The sequence below is a fragment of the Chiloscyllium punctatum genome, chromosome 50 (assembly GCF_047496795.1).
Source record: "Chiloscyllium punctatum isolate Juve2018m chromosome 50, sChiPun1.3, whole genome shotgun sequence".
In the NCBI taxonomy this organism is placed as follows: domain Eukaryota; kingdom Metazoa; phylum Chordata; class Chondrichthyes; order Orectolobiformes; family Hemiscylliidae; genus Chiloscyllium; species Chiloscyllium punctatum.
Window position 1 is genome coordinate 12,998,337 of NC_092788.1, and position 18,485 is coordinate 13,016,821.

The following is an 18,485-nucleotide window of genomic DNA, read 5'->3' on the forward strand; positions in this document are numbered from 1 at the left end:
GGGAGGTGGGGGGGAAATAGCGGGGTTTTGAGAGGGAGATGGGAGAAAGAGAGGTGTGTGAGAGAGCTGGGTGAGAGGGCGGTGAGGGGGGCTGAGAGAGAGAGAGGTGGATGAGAAAGAGAGTGGGGGTGAGAGAGAGAACTTGGTGAGAGAGGGGGGATGAGAGAGAGCAGAGGGTGTGAGAGAGGGAGATGGGAGTGAGAAAGAGGGTGGTAGAGAGAGGGGAAGAGAGAGAAAGGTTGAGAACGAGGGGGGTGAGAGAGAGGGGTTGAGAGAGAGGGAGTCAGAAAGAGAGAGGGGATGAGAAAGAGATAGAGAGAGGGTTGGAGAGAGGGAGGGGGTGAGGGAGAGAGGCTGTGTGCGAGTGTGTGTGTGAGAGAGAGAGTGATAGAGGGAGGTCAGACAGAGGGGATGTGAGAGACATTGGGGTGGGAGAGAGAGGGGGTGACAGAGAGAGAGGGTAAGGGTGTGAGAGAGGGTGTGAGCGAGGGAGAGAGTGATGGGTGTTGAGAGGTGAGGGTTGAGAGAAGGGGGTGAGAGGGAGGGGTTGAGAGAGGGGGTGAGAGAGAGCGGGTGAGACAGAGGGTGTGAGAAAGAGAAGGGGTGAGAGAGAGGGGTGAGAGAGAGAGAGGGGTTGAGAGGGGTGGGTGAGGGGGGTGAGAGAGATAGGGTTCGAGAGAGAGGTGGCGAGAGAGGGTGGTAGAGAGAGAGAGAGAGGGAGAGAGAGAGGGGGTGACAGAGAGTGAGGGTAAGGGGGTGAGAGAGGGTGTGAGCGAGAGAGAGGCTGAGGGGGGGGAGAGGTGAGGGTTGAGAGAAGGGGTTGAGAGAGGGATGAGAGAGAGAGGGGTTGAGAGGGGTGGGTGAGGGGGGTGAGAGAGAGAGGGTTCGAGAGAGAGGTGGAGAGAGAGGGGTGAGAGAGAGAGAGTTCGAGAGTGAGGGGGTAAGAGAGAAAGGGGCTGAGAGAAAGGGGGTGAGAGAGAAGGGGTGAGAGAGCGAGGGGCTGACAAAGAGAGAGAAGGGTGAGAGAGAGCGAGGGGTGAGAGAGGTGGGTTTAGAGAGAGAGGGGGTTTGAGAGAGCGAGAGACAGCGGGTGAGAGAGAGAGGAGGAGGAGGAGGGGTGTGAGAGAGAGAGGGTGAGAGGAAGGGTGAGAGAGAGGGTTTGAGAGAGAGGGGGTGAGAGAAAGAGGGGTGAGAGAGAGAGGGGTTAGAGAGAGAGAGAGGTGAGAGAGGTGTGAGTGAGAGAGGTGTTGAGAGTGAGGTGGGTTGTGAGAGAGAGAGGGAGTAAGAAGGAGAGTGGGGGATGAGAAAGAGACAGAGAGAGGGTGGGAGAGAGGGAGGGGGTGAGAGAGAGAGGGGTAAGAGAGAAGGGCAGTTTGAGAGAGTGCGAGTGAGAGGGTAAGAGAGAGGAGGTTTGAGAGAGAGAGGGTGAGAGAGAGCTAGTGAGGGGGTGAGAGACAGAGGGGTGGGAAAGAGAGGGGGAATGGAAGAGAGTGGGGGGTGGGAGAGAGAGGTGGGTGGGAGAGAGAGTGGGAGAGAGGGGGGGTGAGAGAAAGGTATTGAGAGAAAGGGAGACAGCGAGAGAAAGAGGGATGAGAGAGATGGGACCCGAGAGAGAGAGAAAGTGAAAGGGGTGAGAGAGGGGGAGAGATAGACAGTGAATGAGGGGTTGAGAGAGAGAGAGACAGAGACAGAGAGAGAGAACGAGTGAACGGATGAGAGAGTTAGAGGCGTGTGAGGGAGAGTGTGTGAGAGAGTAGGGCGCTAGAGAGAGACAGAACGAGAGCAAGGAGGAGGGAGGAAGAAAGGGGGCAAAAGAGAGAGAGAGAAATGGGGCGAACGAGAGAAAGAGGGTGCGAGAGAGGGGGTATAACAGAGAGAGAGAGAGAGTGGGGTGTGAGACAGAGCACAAGAGAGAAGGGGAATGAGAGAGAGAAAAAGGGAGCGAGAGACAGAATGTAATAGAGCGAGAGAGAGGTGGGGATGAGAGAGAGGGCGGGGGAAAAAGGGGTGAGAGAGAGAGTCAGAGAGGCGGGTAAGAGAGAGGGTGTAAGCGGGGAAGATAGAGTGAAGGGGTGAGAGAGATAGAGGTGAGAGAGAGGGTGAGGGGTGACAGAGAGAGAGAGGTTTGAGTGAGAGAGCAGGGTGGAGAGAGAGAGGATGTGAGAGAGAGAGTGAGAGAGGAGTGAGAGAGAGGGGGTCAGAGAGAGCAAGGGGGAGAGATATAACTAGTTGGGTGAGAAAAGGGGTGTGAGAGAGAGGCGCATGAGAAAGAGGGCCTGAGAGACGCGGTGAAAGAGAGGCGGTGAGAGAGAGGGGGTGAGAGAGATAGTGAGTGGTGAGAGCGAGAGGGAGCGAGAAAGAGTGGGTGAGAGAGAGGGAGAGAGGGGGGAGAGGTCGTGGACAGAGGGAGGTGTGAAGGGTATGAGAGAGAGGGTGTAATAGAGAGGGGGAGAGAGAGTGGGATGAGAGAGTGGGGTGAGAGAGGGGGGCTGTGAGAGCGGGAGGGGCTGAGAGAGAGAAATGGGCTGAGAGAGAGGGGTTGAGATAGGGAGAGTGTGAGAGAGGAGGGAAGAGAGTGGGAGGGGGAAGAGGGACGAGATGAGAGAGGTAGGGTGAGAGAGAGAGAGGAGTGTGAGAGGGGTAGAGAGGGGGAGAGCGAGAAGGGGAGAGAGGGGTGTAGAGAGTGGGGACAGAGGGAGGGTATGAGAGAGGGACAGGATGAGAGAGGGACGGCGTGAGAGAGAGGGCTGTGTGAGAGAGAGGTGAGAGAGAGTGAGAGAGAGAGGTGAGAGAGGGTGGAGAGAGAGGGGAGAGAGAGGGGGAGAGAGAGTGGTGAGAGAGAGAGGGATGACAGAGAGAGTGGGTTGAGTCAGGGGTGAAAGAGGAGGGTGAGGGAAGGGGAAGAGGAAGGGGAGTGAGAGGGGGCGGTGTGTGAGGGAACGTGTGGGGGATGGGGGTGGGAGAGGGGGATGAGGGAGGTGAGGGGGAAGATAGAGGGGCTGTGAAAGGGGGATGGGAGAGAGGGAGGTGTGTGAGAAACAGCTGGGTGAGAGCGTGGTGAGGGGGTGCTGAAAGAAATGTGGGTGAGAGAGAGAGTGGGGTTGAGAGAGAGACGTTGGTGAGAGGGGGGATGAGAGAGAGGGGAGGGTGAGAGAGAGGGGTATTGAGAGAGAGAGATAGATGGGAGTGAGAGAGAGAGGGTGTGAGAGAGGGGAAGAGAGAGAGAGAGAGTGAGAATGAGGGGGGTGAGAGAGAGATGGAGTCAGAAGGAGAGAGAGGGAATGAGAAAGGGATAGAGAGAAGGTGGGAGAGAGGGTGGGGGTGAGGGAGCGAGGGTATGTGTGAGTGTGTGTGAGAGAGTGAGAGAGGGAGGTGAGAGAGAGGGGGAGAGAGGGAGGGTGTGAGGGTGGGAGGGTGTGAGAGAGGGACGGGATGAGAGAGGGAGGGTGTGAGAGAGAAGGGTGTGAGAGAGAGGTGAGAGAAAGGGTGAGAGAGAGGGGTGGGGGAGAGAGAGGGGTGAGAGAAGGTTAGAGAGTTAGTGTGGTGAGAGAGAGACGGATGACAGAGAGAGGAGGTTGAGGGGGGTGTAAGAGGAGGGTGAGGGGGGTGAGAGGGGGCGGTGCGTGAGGGAGTGTATGGGGGATGGGGTGGAAGAGGGGGTGAGAGAGGGGGGTGAGGGAGGTGGGGGGGAGATAGCGGGGTTTTGAGAGGGAGATGGGAGAAAGAGGTGTGTGAGAGAGCTGGGTGAGAGGGCGGTAAGGGGGGGGCTGAGAGAGAGAGAGGTGGATGAGAAAGAGAGTGGGGGTGAGAGAGAGAAGTTGGTGAGAGAGGGGGGATGAGAGAGAGCGGAGGGTGTGAGAGAGGGAGATGGGAGTGAGAAAGACGGTGGTAGAGAGAGGGGAAGAGAGAGAGAGGTTGAGAACGAGGGGGGTGAGAGAGAGGGGTGAGAGAGAGGGAGTCAGAAAGAGAGAGGGGATGAGAAAGAGATAGAGAGAGGTTTGGAGAGATGGAGGGAATGAGAGAGAGAAGGGTAGGAGAGAGAGATGGTGTGAGAGAGCGGGTGAGGGGGTAAGAGAGCGCGGAGCTTTGAGAGAGAGAGAGAGGTTGAGAGAGTGTTTGAGAGAGAGAAGAGGGGTGTGAGAGAGAGAGTGAGAGAGGGAGGTGAGAGAGAGGGGATGTGAGAGATATTGGGGTGGGAGAGAGAGGTGGTGACAGAGAGAGAGAGAGTGTGTGAAGGGTTGAGAGGGGGAGTGAACGAGGAAGAGAGTGAGGGGTGTTGAGAGATGAGGGTTGAGAGAAGGTGGTGAGAGAGAGGGGTTGAGCGAGGGGGTGAGAGAGAGGGTGAGACAGAGGGTGTGAGAAAGAGAAGGGGTGAGAGAGAGGGGTGAGGGAGAGAGGGGTTGTGAGGGGGGGTGAGAGCGAGGGATGTGAGGGGGGGTTGAGAGAGAGGTGTGAGAGAGACAGGGTTCGTGAGAGAGGGAGAGAGAGGGGGTGGGACAGATGGGGAATGGAGAAAGATGGGGTGGGAGAGAGAGGGAGAGAGAGAGAAGGGTGAGAGGGAGAGTGAGTGAGAAAGAGGGGAAGTGGAAGAGAGAGAGGGGTGGGAGAGAGAGAGTGGGGAGAGAGAGAGTGGGGTGAGGGAGAGAGCGGGTGAGTGAGAGAGTGGGGTGTGAGAAAAAGGGGGAGAGACAAAGTGGGAGTGAGAGTGGGTCAGAGAAAGAGTGGAGGTAAGACAGAGAAGGGGTGGGAGAGAGGGCGTGGGAGAGAGAGGGGTTGAGAGAGAGACGGTGAGAGGGAGATGGGGGTAAGAGAGAGAGGAATGAGAAACAGACAGAGAGAGGGTGGGAGAGAGGGAGGGAATGAGTGAGAGAAGGATAGGAGAGAGAGAGATGGTGTGAGAGCACGGGTGAGGGGGTAAGCGAGCGCGGAGGTTTGAGAGAGAGAGGGGTTGAGAGAGGGTTTGAGAGAGAGAAGACGGGTGAGAAAGAGAAGGGGTGAGAGAGGGGGGGTGGGAGAGAGAGTGGTTGAGAGAGGAGGCGTGAGAGCGAGGGGTGTGAAGGGGGTGAGAGCGAGGGGTGAGAGGGAGAGGGTTCGAGAGAGAGGGAGAGAGAGAGATGGGGATGGGAGAGAGAGGGGTGAGAGAGAGAGAGAGAAGGGTGAGAGAGAGAGACGGTGAGAGTGAGATGGGGTAAGAGAGGGAGTGAGAAGGAGAGAGGGGGGTGAGAAAGAGACTGGGAGAGAGGGTGGGTGAGAGAAAGAGAAAGGTAAGAGAGAGGGGGTGAGTGTGAGAGAGAGTGGGTGAGGGGTTAAGAGAGAGAGGAGGTTTGAGAGAGAGAGACGGGTGAGAGACAGTGCGGGTGAGGGGGCGAGAGGGGGTGAGATATGGGGTTGATAGAGAGAAGGGGGGTGAGAGAGTGGGGGGCTGAGAAAGATAGAGAGGGAGGGTGAGAGAGAGAGGGGGTTTGAGAGAGCGAAAGAGAGTGGGCGAGAGAGAGAGAGGGGATGAGGGGGTGAGAGAGAGAGTGTGAGAGAGAGAGAGTGAGAGAGAGGGAAGGGGGTGAGAGAGTGGGTGAGAGAAGGGTGAGAAAGAGAGAAGGGGAGAGAGAGAGAGGGCTGAGAAAGAGAGAGAAGGGGAGAAAGAGAGGGGGTCAGAGAAAGAGTGGATGTGAGGGGTGTGGGAGTGGGGGTGAGAGAGAGGTGGTGAGAGAGCGGGGATGAAAGAGGGCAGGGTGAGGGAGAGGGGGGCTGAGAGAGAGAGGGTGAGAGAGAGAAAGGGTGAGAGAGAGAGGGGTTGAGAGAGAGGGGTTGAGAAGAGGGGTTGAGAGAGAGGGGATGAGAGAGAGAGGGGGTTTGAGAGTGAGAGGGATTGAGAGAGAGGGGAGTAAGAGAGGGGGTTGAGAGAGAGGGTGTGAGAGAGAAAGGGGTTCGAGAGAGACGGGATGGGGGAGAGATGGGGATGGGAGAGAGAGGGGTGAGAGAGAGAGAGGGGTTGAGAGAGAGGGGTTGAGGGAGGGGTTGAGAGAGGGTTCGAGAGAGAGGTTTTGAGAAAGAGTGGTTGAGATGAAGAGGGGGTGGGAGAGAAATGGGGATGGGAGAGGGGGTGAGAGAGAGAGAGAAGGGTGAGAGAGAGAGTGGGGTGAGAGAGAGAGAGAGAGAGGGGGTGAGATGGAGAGGGAGTGAGAAAGAGAGGGAGTGGAAGAGAGAGAGAGAGGGTGAGAAACAGAGGGGTGGAAGAGAGAGAGGTGCCGGAGAGAGAGTGGGGTGAGAGAGAGAGTGGGGTGAGAGAGAGGGTGTGAGTGAGAGAGAGGGGTGAGAGAGAGAGAGAGCAAGGTGAGTGGGGTGAGGGAGAAAGGGGGACAGACAAAGTGGGATCGAGAGTGGGTCAGAGAAAGAGTGGAGGTGAGACAGAGAGGGGGTGGGAGAGAGGGGGTGGGAGAGAGGGGGTGGGAGAGAGGGGATGGGAGAGAGGGGGTGGGAGAGAGAGAGAGCGGTTGAGAGAGAGAAATGGGAGTGAGATGGAGTAAGAGAGAGAGGGATGAAAACTAGACAGAGAGAGGGTAGGAGAGAGGGAGGGAGTGAGAGAGAGAAGGGTATGAGGGAGAGGCGGTGTGAGAGAGAGCGGGTGAGGGGGGTGAGAGAGAGCATGTTTGAGAGTGAGAGGGGTTGAGAGAGAGGTTTTGAGAGAGAGAAGAGGGGTGAGAAAGAGAAGGGGTGAGAGAGAGGGGTGAGAGAGAGGGGGATTGAGAGTAGGGGTTGAGAGCGAGGGGTGTGAGGGGGGGTGAGAGCGAGGGGTGAGAGGGAGAGGGGTTGAGAGTAGGGGTTGAGAGCGAGAAGAGGGGTGAGAAAGAGAAGGGGGTGAGAGAGAGGGGTGAGAGAGAGAGGGGGATTGAGAGTAGGGGTTGAGAGAGAGAAGAGGGGTGAGAAAGAGAAGGGGTGAGAGAGAGGGGTGAGAGAGAGGGGGATTGAGAGTAGGGGTTGAGAGAGAGAAGAGGGGTGAGAAGAGAAGGGGTGAGAGAGAGGGGTGAGAGAGAGGGGGATTGAGAGTAGGGGTTGAGAGCGAGGGGTGTGAGGGGGGGGTGAGAGCAAGGGGTGAGAGGGAGAGGGGTTGAGAGTAGGGGTTGAGAGAGAGAAGAGGGGTGAGAAAGAGAAGGGGTGAGAGAGAGGGGTGAGAGAGAGAGGGATTGAGAGTAGGGGTTGAGAGCGAGGGGTGTGTGAGGGGGGGTGAGAGCGAGGGGTGAGAGGGAGAGGATTCGAGCGAGAAGGGGAGAGAGAGAGATGGGGATGGGAGAGAGAGGGGTGAGAGAGAGAGAATGGTGAGAGTGAGAGACGGTGAGAGTGAGATGGGGTAAGAGAGGGAGTGAGAAGGAGAGAGAGGGGATGAGAAAGAGACTGGGAGAGGGGTGGGAAAGAAGGAGTGACTGAGAGAAAGAGAAGGCTAAGAGAGAGAGGGGGCGCGAGAGAGAGCGGGTGAGGGCTTAAGAGAGAGAGGAGGTTTGAGAGAGAGAGGGGGGTGAGAGACAGAGCGGGTGAAGGGGCGAAAGGGGGGTGAGATATGGAATTGAGAGAGAGAAGGGGGGATGAGAGAGAGGGCCTGAGAAAGAGAGAAAGGAATGAGAGAGAGAGGGTGAGAGAGAGAGAGGGATAAGGGGGGGTGAGAGACAGGGTAAGAGAGAGAGAGTGAGAGAGAGAATGGGGTGAGAGAGAGAGCGGGTGAGTGAGAGAGAGGGGATGAGGGAATGAGAGAAAGGGTGAGAGAGAGAGACGGGGTGAGAGAGAGGGTGAGAGAGAGTGGGGTGAGAGAGAGTGGGTGAGTGAGAGAGAGGGTTGTGAGAGAGAGAGGGTGATGTGAGGGGGTGTGTGAGAGAAAGGGGGAGAGAGAAAGGGGAGGAGAGACAAAGGGGGAGACAGAGTGGGTCAGAGAAAGAGTGGAAGTGAGACAGAGAAGGGGTGGGAGAGAAGATGTGGGGAAGAGAGAGAGATTGAGAGAGAGGGTGAGAGTGAGTTGGGGTGAGAGCGAGAGGGAGTGAGAAAGAGAGAGGGGAGGAGAAAGAGAGAGAGTGGGAAAGAGGGAAGGAGTGAGAGAGAGAGGGTAAGAGAGAGAGATGGGCTGAGAAAGAGAGAGGGAGTGAGAGAGAGGGGGTGAGAGAGAGGGGGATTTGATGGAGTGAGAGAGCGGGTGAGAGAGAGGGGATGAGGAGGTGTGAGAGAGAGAGGGTGAGATGAGAGGATATGAGAGAGAAGAGGGTGAGAGAGAGAGGAGGTGAGAGAGTGGGTGAGAGAGAGAGGGGTGAGAAAGGGAGAGAAGGGTGAGAAAGAGAGAGGAGGAGAGAGAGAGGGCTGAGAAAGAGAGAGGTGGTAGAAAGAGAGGGGGTCAGAGAAAGAGTGGATGTGTGGGGGGGTGAGAGAGGGGGTGTGGGAGAGGGAGTGGGAGAGAGAGACAGTGGGGGGTGAGAGAGAGGTTGGTAAGAGAGCAGGGATGAGACAGAGGAGGGTGAGACAGAGTGGGGATGAGAGAGAGAGATGGGAGTGAGAGAGAGCGGGGTGAGAGAGAGGGGAGTGAGAGAGAGGGGGGGTGAGAGAGAGGGGAGTTGAGAGAGAGGGGGGGTGAGAGAGAGGGGAGTGAGAGAGAGGGGGGTGAGAGAGAGGGGAGTGAGAGAGAGGGAGTTGAGAGAGAGGGTGTGAGAGAGAAAAGGGTTCGAGAGAGACAGGGTGGGAGAGAGATGGGGATGGGAGAGAGAGGTGTGTGAGAGAGAGAGAAGGGTGAGAGAGAGAGTGGTGAGAGAGAGGGGGGTGAGATAGAGAGGGAGGGGTGGGAGAGAGAGTGGAGTGAGAAAGAGAGTGGGCTGAGAGTGACAGCGGGTGAGTGAGAAAGAGGGATGAGAGATGGGGCGATGTGAGGGAGTGAGAGAGAAAAGGGGAGAGACAAAGGGGGAGAGAAAAAGGGGGAGTGAGAGTGGGTCAGAGAAAGAGTGGAGGTGAGACAGAGAGCAGCTGGGAGAGAGAGAACGTGGGTAAGAGAGGGGTTGAGTGAGATACGGTGTGAGTGAGATGGGGTGAGAGAGAGAGACATTGAGTGGGAGAGAGGGAGGGAGTGAGAGAGAGAAGGGTAAGAGAAAGAGGAGGTTTGAGAGCAAGGGAGAGGGGTGAGAGAGAGTGCGGGTGAGGGGTTGAGAGGGGGTGAGAGAGGGGTTGAGAGAAGGTGAGAGAGAGAGTTGCTGGGAAAGAGAGAGGGGTGAAAGAGAAAGAGAGAGGGGAGAGAGAGATATGGTTTGGAAGAGCGAGAGAGAGCAGGTGAGAGATAGAGGGGATGAGGGAGGTGAGAAAGAGGGTGAGATGAGAGGGTGAGAGAGAGAAGGGGTGAGAGGGAGAGCGGGTGATGTGAGGGGGGGTGAGAGAAAGGCGAGAGACAAAGGGGAGAGAAAGAGTGGAGTTAGAGAGGGGGGGAGAGAGGGTGTGGGATTGAGAGAGAGGGGGTAAGAGAGAGAGGTGGTTTGAGAGAGCGAGAGAGAGCAGGTGAGAGAGAGAGGGGTGAGGGGGGATCAAAGAGAGAGAGTGAGAGAGAGGGGTGTGAGAGAGAGGGGAATAAGAATAAGAGAGATTGGGGTGGGAGAGAGAGGGGGTGACAGAGAGAGGAGTGAGGTGGGAGAAAGTGAGGGGTTGAGAGATGGGGGCTGAGAGAGGGGGATGAGAGAGAGGGGGGTTGAGAGAGGAGGGTGAGGGAGAGAGGTGGTGAGGCAGAGGGTGTGAGAGAGAGAGGGGGGTGAGAGAGAGAGAGAGGGGTGAGAGAGGGGGAGTGAGAGAGATGGGGTTTGGGAGAGAGGGGGTGAGAGAGAGAGGGGGTAAGAGAGAGAGGGGGTGAGAGAGAGAGGGGGTGAGAGAGAGGGGTGTGAGAAAGGGTAGTGAGAGAGAGGGGATGAGAGAGAGAGGGAGTGAGAGAGAGGGGTGTGAGAAAGGGGTAGTGAGAGAGAGGGGGGTGAGAGAGGGGGTGGTGAGAGAGAGCGGGGTGAGAGAGAGGGGGAGAGAGAGAGGGTGAGAGAGAGTAGGGGTGAGAGAGAGAGTGGGTATGAGAGAGGGGGGAGTGAGAGTGAGGGGGTTGAGAGAGAGGGGCAGTGTGAGAAAGGGGTGAGAGAGAGAGGGAATGAGAAAGAGAGAGGGTGGGAAGAGGGGGAGAGAGGGGGTGAGAGATGGGGTGAGAGAGAGAGGGGAGAGAGTGACGGGTTGAGAGAGAGTGATGGGATGAGAAGAGAAGAGGGTGAGAGAGGGAAGGAGTGAAAGCGAGGGTTGAGATGGACAGGGGTTGAGAGGGAGGGGGGTGAGAGAGAGAGGGGGTGAGAGAGAGGGGTGTGAGAGACAAAGTGGTTCGAGAGAGACAGGGTGGGAGAGAGATGGGGATGGGAGAGAGAGGACTGAGAGAGAGAAGGGTGAGAGAGAAGTGGTGTGTGAGAGAGAGAGTGGTGAGAGAGAGGGGGTGGGAGAAGGAGAGTGGTGAGAGAGTGGAGTGAGAGAGAGTGGGGTGAGAGAGACAGCGGGTGAGTGAGAAAGAGGGGTGAGAGAGAGGGGTGTGAGAGAGAGGGGGTGAGAGAGAGATCGGGTGAGAGAGAGACAGGCTGAGAGAGAGAGAGAGGGTGAAAGAGAGTGGGTGTGAGAGAAGGGGTGAGAGAAAAGGGGTGAGAGAGAGGTGAGAGATAGTGAGGGGTGAAAGAGAGAGAGGGGATGAGGGAGAGAAGGCCTGAGAGAGAGGAGGTGAGAGAGACTGGGTGACAGAGAACTGGTGAGAGAGAGGGAGAGAGAGAGATTTGTGTTAGAGAGAGGGATAAGAGAGAGAGGGGTGAGAGAGAGAGAGAGGGATGAGAGAGAGGGGTGCGGTAGAGAGAGTGGTGGAAGTGAGAGCGGGTGAGAAAGAGACAGGGGGTGACAGAGATACAGGCTGAGAGAGGGGGGGAGGGAGAGAGTGGGTGAGAGAGAGGGGGTGAGAGAGAGAGGAGTGAGGGAGAAAGAGGGGTGGAAGAGAGAGCGGGTGAAAAAGAGACAGGGGGTGACAGAGATACAGGCTGAGAGAGGGGGGAGGGAGAGAGTGGGTGAGAGAGAGGGGGTGAGAGAGAGAGGAGTGAGGGAGAAAGAGGGGTGGAAGAGAGAGCGGGTGAGAAAGAGACAGTGGGTGACAGAGAGACAGGCTGAGAAAGAGAGGAGGTGAGAGAGAGAGAGGGCCTGAGGGAGAGGGGGTGAGTGAGAGGGGGTGACAGAGAAGGGGTGAGAGAGAGAGGTGTGTGTGAGAGAGAGGGGTGAGAGAGGGGGGTGTGTGAGAGAGATCAGGGTGGGAGAGACTGGGGAGAGAGAGGGGGGCTGAGAGAGAGAGAGGGCTGAGAGAGAGGGGGTGAGAGAGAGAGGGGTGTGAGAGAGATCGGAGTGGAAGAGAGAGCGGGTGAGAAAGGGGGGGGTGAGAGAGAGACAGACTGAGAGAGGGTGAGAGAGAAGGTGAGAGAGAGGCGTGAGAGAGAGGGGATGAGAGAGGGGGTAAGAGAGAGTGAGTGGAAAGAGAGTGAGGGGTGAGAGGGTGAGGGCGAGAGGGGCGATGAGAGAGATCGGGGTGGAAGAGAGAGCGGGTGAGAAAGAGAGAGGGGGTGAGAGAGAGTGGAGGAGTGAGAGTGAGTGAGAGAGGGGTGTAGAGAGTGGGAGAGTGGGGGAGTGATGGAGAGAGGGGTGAGGGGTGAGAAAGGGGTGAGAGAGAGGGGTGTGAGAGAGAGGTGAGAGAGAGGGGGTAGAGAGAGGGGGGAGAGAGAGGGGTGGGGAGGGGAATGAGAGAGGGGGAGAGAGGGGTGTGAGAGAGGGGTGAGAGAGAGTGGAAGAGAGAGAGGGGGAGAAGGGGGGGGATAGAGGGAGGTGAGAGAAAGTGGGTGAGAGAGAGGCGGAAGAGAGAGGGGGGAGAGAGACAGGGGACGGGAAGGGGGAGGGAGAGGGGTGAAAGAGAGGGTGAGAGAGAGGGGGAGAGAGAAAGGGGGTGAGAGAGGGGGGAAGAGAGGGGGAGAGAGAGGAGGGAGAGAAAGGGGAGAGGGTGAAAGGGGGAATGAGAGCGATAGGGTGAGAGAAAGGGGGTGAGAGGGGGGACAGAGCACGAGAGGGGCAGAGAGAGAGGGTAAGAGAGTGAGAGGCGGGGAGAGAAACAGGGTGAGAGAGATGGGTTGAGAGTGCGAGGGGGTGTGAGCGAGAGAGAGAGGGGGCAAGAGAGAGAGAAAGGTGCAAATGAGCAGGAGGGAGGGGGATGGAAATGAGACAGAGAGGTTGAGAGCGAGAGAGCGCACGAGAAGGGGACAAAGAGAGAGAGAGCGAGCGAGAGAGAGAGAAAGAGAGATAGCGAGGAGGCAGAGCGTGATAGGGAGAGATAGAGGGCGATCCAGTGACAGAGGGATGAGAGAGAGAGGGATGGGAGGGGAGAGAGAAGTCGGGTGAGAGAGAGAGTTTGGGTGGAGAGTGAGTGAGGGGGTGAGAGAGAAAGAGAGGGTGAGAAAGAGAGAATGAGAGTGAGGGGGTGAGAGAGAGAGTCAGAGAGAGAAGTCTCAGGGAGGACCAGTACAGCAGAGGTGAAAGCAGGACCCTCACAAGATGATGTGAATGAAGCCTAGAATGTAGCTGTTCCTTCCCCAGCTCTGTGTCTATGTCCTGTCTTCCAGGTCTGAATACAGAAGGTCACTAACCCCTCCCTGTGCTCTTCACTGTGAGTGATCTTACCGGCTGCAGGATTTACTGAAGGCTCCAGACCTCCCTCTTCATGTCTCTCTGACTGACCAACCGTCTTTGATGTGGTTATGGACGAGACAGGAGTTCGGAATTCGGCTGAGACAGGAACATCCAGATGACCTACAGGAGACAGAGAAACAGACAGAATGGGAAATTAGACTGATGCAGTGAGGGTTACACATGGAGAATGGCCCTGAGTCCCACAGAGATCTGGAAAATCCCAGTCTCCATCCCTGGCCTGTGCTGCTGTGTCTCTCTGGAATGGGGTATTCCATTGGTCAGGATCTGGAGTAGCTGCAAGAGTGAGAGACGCTGACAGAGGCAGCAATTAGACCCACACAGTGAGGGATACCACATGGAGAGAGACTGAGTGATATCACCAGAGTGCAGGAAGGTATCAGGATCACACAATGGTCATGATAAAAGGGTTGTGATTCATGGTGCACGGGGATCAGTACTCAGTGACGGTTGACCTACGAGTGGGACAGGTGATGGCCTCGTGCTATTCTCACCCGACTGTTCATCCAGATGTTAATGCCGGTGTCCAGTATAACCCATCTAACTGCCTAATATCCTTTTAGGAAGGAAATCTATTATAGACAGCGGGTCTGGCCTACACATGATCCAGACCCAGAGCGATGGGGTTGACTCTAAACTGATCTCTGTAATGATCCAGCAAGGCACTCAGCTCAAGGGCAGCTCGGGGTGGGCATGCGATGCTGGCCAGCCAGAGACAGCAACATCCCATGAGTGAATTAAACACAACACTGCTGGGAGCAGTGTCCTGGTCAACCATGTCGGTAGGCTCATGGGCAGGACTTTAAACTGACAGAGAGGATGCAGGACCAGGGTTCAGGTGAAAGGAACTTTCCAAATCCAAAGAGAAAATGGTGATGTAGCTGAAGACAAGCAGAAAGGAACAGGAAGAGACAGAGTTTAACTGAAACTGTACATCAGTGAATTGGACTGTGACAAGAAATTGTGGAAAGAGTCAATTGTGATGTTCTTTTTTGGAATGGACAAAGTCTCTGCAATAAGGAGGATGGACTGGGGCACAGAGATAAATGAGATTTAGTGGTGACAGGCTGAAAAAAAGGTGGAAAATGAATATTCTATTGTCCACCTCCTTGAGGGGTGTCAGGGAGTGCAGGATGGGTAACCCTGACAGTAATGGGTAACAAAGGCATTACAGAGAAAGCATTTGGCCTCAGATGATGAAGCTGAATCAGCCTGAATGCAGATTCTGGGTAACGTGTCAACAACACAAGCAGGAGAACAGTTTAGAGGCTGCCTAACAGCATTTCATTGCTCAACCCTGTTACACATTCCAATGTATTCCTGTGTAATGCAAAGGCACTGTGATAATTCTGGGAGACTTCAGTCTTTGTATAATCTGGGACAGTCACATCGGCAAAAGGGATGTTCTCCGAACTCCTCTTTGAATGTTTGTGTCAGTGTTTCTTTGAATAAGACGTTGTGGAAACGGCCAGGGAGGTGACGATCTCAGATCGCCCGTTGGGTGATGACGCTGAGGGAAGGAGTAATGTCCCACTGAGATATCCTCTGGGAAATTGTAGTGTAGTGGAATTCAGTGAGATGATGGATTTTTAAAGTGACCATAAAGCACACCCAACAATCACAACCAAAGCCATTGACATGTGTTTGAGAGGGGAACTGACCAAGGTAAACAGGGGAAACAGTGAAGTGTATGGCTGGAAATGGACAGTGCAAAACATTTACAGTCAGAGAGATGGACAGCACAGAAACAGGGCCTTCGGTGTCCAACTCATCCACACCACCCACATATCCGAACATAATCTCATCATATTTGCCAGCACTTGGCACAAATCCCTCTCAACCCTTCCTGTTCGTATACCCATCCAGATGCCTTTTAAATGCAGTAATTGTACCAGTCTCCACCACTTCACCAGGCAGGTCATTCCATACACGCAACACCCTCCACATCAAAACGTTGTTCCTTACGTTCCTTTTATATCTTTCCCCTCTCATCCTGAACCTAGGCCCTCCAGTTCTGGACTACCCCACCCCAGGGAAAAGACCTTGTCAGTTAATCCTAACCATGCCTCTCATAGCTTTATAAACCTCCATATGGGTTACCCCTCAGCCTCAGACATTCCAGGGAAAACATCCCCAGCCCATTTAACCTCTCTCTTTAGCTCAAATCCTCCAATCCTGTCAGCGTCTTTGCTGTTAGTGTGGATGGGCCAATTTGGGCCAAAGAGCCCGTCTCCATGCTGTAGAACTCTATGACTCTATGAACATACCCAGGTGTCCCATAATACAGAAGCAGCCAAAACCATAGGAACACAAGCCGGTACAAATGTGAAACAGTCCTGCAGAATTTCACAGGAAGCCAGCCTGGCCTTGCAGTGAAGGATTCCTGGTACAGGAGCTTTGGTGAGATGCCCATAGAGAACTGGGGAAGGAAGCTGGAAAGATCACTCCACTGTCGATAGCCTGGAGGACCCCCAGCTGGGATAAGGCCGCTGGGATCCGGTCACCCCAGGGAAAACTACAGGCTGTGACAGAGCTAGGTCTCCTACGCAATGAGCAGGACAGAAGGTTGCAGGAAAATCTCACCCACATGGAACTACTCCAGTTCCAATTGGGAAGAGCCCAATCCAGTGAAAGGAGGGTCTCTGGGGATGGGGAGGCAGCCTCAGGTTACATTGACAATCTGGAAGGACAGTGTATGAGCTCCAAGCAGCTGTATGGGTCCTGTACACCTGCAACACGGAGCAACACACATCAGGCCCTAGTCGGAGGTGCCAGGAGCAAATACAATCCCTAGGGAACTAGGAACTCTCCAAGAATGGGATAATGTGTGCCTTTGGGGTTCTACCTCCCCAGGGAGATAACGACAGTCCCCACACTGACACATCCACACCCTCCCACAGATGGGGACTCCCACTGCCTGTCTCCCAGGTAACTGCAACTTTTGCCCCCATCCCTGAGCCACAGACGGACCCAGATTCCATGAATCCTGTGGTTCCCCAGTGTAAAGCAGCTTATGGTCTTCACTCCGTACACAACAGCCATTCCAGGCACCCAGCTGGTGGGCAGCACCAAAAAGGCCACTCTCTTTGATCCTGTCTCAAACCCAGATACATTTTTGAATGAGATAGACCGACAGTCTGTCATACACGGACTGGATGCTGACAAACAAATTAAATTAATCGCCATGTGACTTTGTCCACCAGGCCATTCAGCCCTCCCTGAGGGACAACAGTGAGGGAGGGGCATCCTTGATGAAATGAAGGCAGCGGTCCTCACTGCTCGAGAGAAGTCCCATCCCGGATTAGTGACAAACAGCGGAAATATTTGTTCCAGGAGAACACCCACACTAACATGTCTCACTGTCAGTTACAGCAGCTCACCAAGGACTGGGTTAATGACAGCTGTAAGGACACTTTCAGTGGGGCACTGGGCTTGGTGCGAGGGATTCCAATTATCCCAAGTGACAATGTTAGGATGGGGATCTTTGAAGTCGAAAGTATCGGAATTACATTAAAGAAGGTATTTGGATGGGTTATCATGATTCCATCCCACATGCTGTGGAGATAGAGGGGACATTGACAAGGACCACACTTACGTAAATGTGAAGGAACAGGCCAGACCATGGCATTCCCACCGCCTGTCATTAAATAATTCGGCTCCTCTCACATCAAGCTGTGGTCCTAACCGCACTCACCTTGATATATCTCGGGATACCGGTGGTTAGGATTGCAGGCTGTAACAGATGGGTCCGATCATGGTGAATAATGCCTGGACACACCCCCAGGGACTGGAAGGTAGATGGAACTCCCCGGGTGATCACCTTAGTTTCATTCATTTGCAGTGTTTGAGTGTTCCTGGCTGGGCCCAGTATTGATTGCCTGTCCGTAGCTGCTCGGGAGCTGGTTTTGGTGGTGAGCTGCACATTGAACTGTTGCAGGTGGTGGACCCACAATGTCCTTAGGAAGGGAATTCCTGGAGTTTGAGCCAGGAGGTCTCATTCACTTGCATTTATTCTGCTCACCGGATGTAGGCTATGCATCACAATTCTGTATGGATTCTCAGAACGGAATATGTTTTGTCAAAACAGTTAGGAGAGCCACAGTCACTCAGTGGTGAGCACTGTTACCTCACAGCGCCAGAGACCTGGGTTTGATTCCACTCCTGAGCGACTGTCTGTGTGGAGTTTGTACATTCTCCCTCCATCTGTATGGGTTTTCTCCCACTGTTCAATGGTGGGCATTTTTGACAGATTGCCCGTAGTGCCGAGGGATATTCAGGTTAGCTGGAATAGCCATGGGAAATGTAGGGTTTCAGGGATATCATCAGGGGATGGATCTGAGTTGGATTCTCTTCAGAGGGTCATTGTGGTCTCGATGGGCTGAAGGGCCTGTTTCTGCTCTGTAGGGATTCTATGATATCACTTATCAGCCATATGACAATCGGTTTGAACAAAGTACAAAATGGTTTTCGCTCAAACAGCAGGCTACTCTGACAACAAACATAACCAGCTTTTAAAATTAGGTTTGTAATTCATTGTATAAGCTTCTTTCTATTCAAAAGACTGGGTGGGGGAGGGGGAATGGGTGAAATGTTCCTGCCTCCTTGCTAAAACACAGGTAGACAGCTAAGAGATGCTGGGTATATTGGACAAGTTATACTCCCAAATCACAAAAGCCAGACAGCAGCCAGATGGTTATCCCATCAGCATAATGTAAAAGGCAACAGTTCCCCTGGGCAGACATATCCCTAATAACGTCTCCACCAAACAAAGGAGGGCCCAGACAGGAAGGTACCGGGTCCTGCTACACAAAGAAACTAACAGGACCAAGCCATCCAAATGATTAGCAACGCTTCAAACTATTAACTGATTCTCTGAATTGGCCAGAAGTATAGAAAGTTCGGAGAAACCATCCAGAAATGAACGAAACCAGGGATCACCTGCAGACTGACCTCTTGAATTTTCTGGAGGCTTTCTGAGGTGACCAACATGGCAAGGGACAGAGACCAGCTCACCATCCAGAGAGAGGGAGAGAGAGAGGGAGAGAGAGACAAGCTGAAGGAAACCTCAGGAGCATGGGAGAGAGGGAGTGTGAAAAACCATTGAGAGAGAGAGAGCTGGAACCAACTGGAATACTGAGTGTCACCCCTTCAGTCTGTCCATGCTTTAACGCCTGTTTGTCTCAGTCTGACTTCCCCTTCTCTCTTTGTCCTTCTCTCTCCCTGTCTGTCTCCTTCTCTCAATCTGCCTTTCTCTCACACCCTCCCTCTCACTGTCTGTCTCTGCCCCATCTTTCTCTCATCCCCCTTCTCCATCCCCACTCTCTATACCTCTCTCTCTTTTTCTCACCCTCCCTTTCTCTTTTTCTTTATTTCAGACCTGAAAGTGCTCACCCAATTTTGACCCCGCTAAAAACATTTGCCCCTCATTTTAACTCTCCTCAGAAATTTATTCCCTTCCCCAAAAACCTTCCCTCCCAAATACCTACCTTACCAACTGTGCCCCCCTCAAATATTTTGCTGCCCCCAACATTGCTGTGATCCCCACTCCCTGGGGCAGAGGGAAATGAGTGGAAAAGTGTGGAGCTGGAAAAGCCCAGCAGGTCAGGCCTGACCCATCGACTCTCCTGGCTGACCTGCTGTGCTTCTCCAGCTCCACACTTTGTAACTCTGACTCTCCAGCATCTGCAGTCCTCACTTTCTCACACAGGTAAATGAGTCTGGGTTGACTGACT